The sequence below is a fragment of the Sinocyclocheilus rhinocerous genome, unplaced genomic scaffold (genome assembly GCF_001515625.1).
Source record: "Sinocyclocheilus rhinocerous isolate Xijiao unplaced genomic scaffold, SAMN03320098_v1.1 scaffold143, whole genome shotgun sequence".
Classification (NCBI taxonomy): Eukaryota; Metazoa; Chordata; class Actinopteri; order Cypriniformes; family Cyprinidae; genus Sinocyclocheilus; species Sinocyclocheilus rhinocerous.
Genome location: NW_015644616.1, coordinates 27,287 through 28,175, shown reverse-complemented (window position 1 = coordinate 28,175; position 889 = coordinate 27,287).

Sequence of the window (889 nt, the reverse complement as noted above, 5' to 3'; positions counted from 1 at the left end):
AACTACTTTTAGTAACTACTAATACCACAGTGGGGAAAAGCTACTAGTAATATTTATAACCTTAGCTAAAGGGATGGTTCAGCCAAAAATGAAAATTCCAAACCTGGAACAACTTAAGGTTGGGTAAATGATTACAGAATTTTTATTTTTGGCTGAACTATCCTTTAAGTAAAAGTATTATCTTGCATACACTAATATACTTAAGGTATTGAGAGTAAAGGTAAAGGTATACAGTATTGTTCTGAAAAAGAATTAGTCAGGGTGGGTTTGCATTAATATTACTGCTGCACTGATGTGTATGTTTCATTTTACTTCTGAATATGTTCAAGGTTATTACATTTAAAGTTGCCTATAAATATACTGTTGGTAGTTTAATCTACAGCAATGCATCATCTTGTAAAATACCATATTTTTGTAGTGCTGCTGTCCTGTGAGAAAAAAAAAACGTAGTACTTCATATTTGTACGAGTATACTTAACGAATGTACTTCCTCAAAGTCCACCTCTGATTATTTTGAAAATGAAAGTATCAACATTTTGTCAGAATATTAAAGGGGTGGTTCAGTGTTTTTTTTTCTAGGCTTGATTGTGTTTATGGGGTGCAGTCTAACGTGTTAGTGCTTCGTTTTTTAAAAAACATTATTTTTCACATAATTTACCTTGATGGACCCTTTTCACAAGACTGTGATGACGCGTTTAACGGTCATCAGCATCGTAAGTCCTCGAAGGTTTTTCATATTTGTATTTTTTTTTAAATGTATGTACATTTATAACACTATTCTTTGTATTATATCACCTTTGCATCAAATTACAAAAAAACAGTTAACGCTGATGCGAGGGTGTTTCTAATGCAGCGTCTATGGGAGGGACGGTAAATTTGACATCGTTCT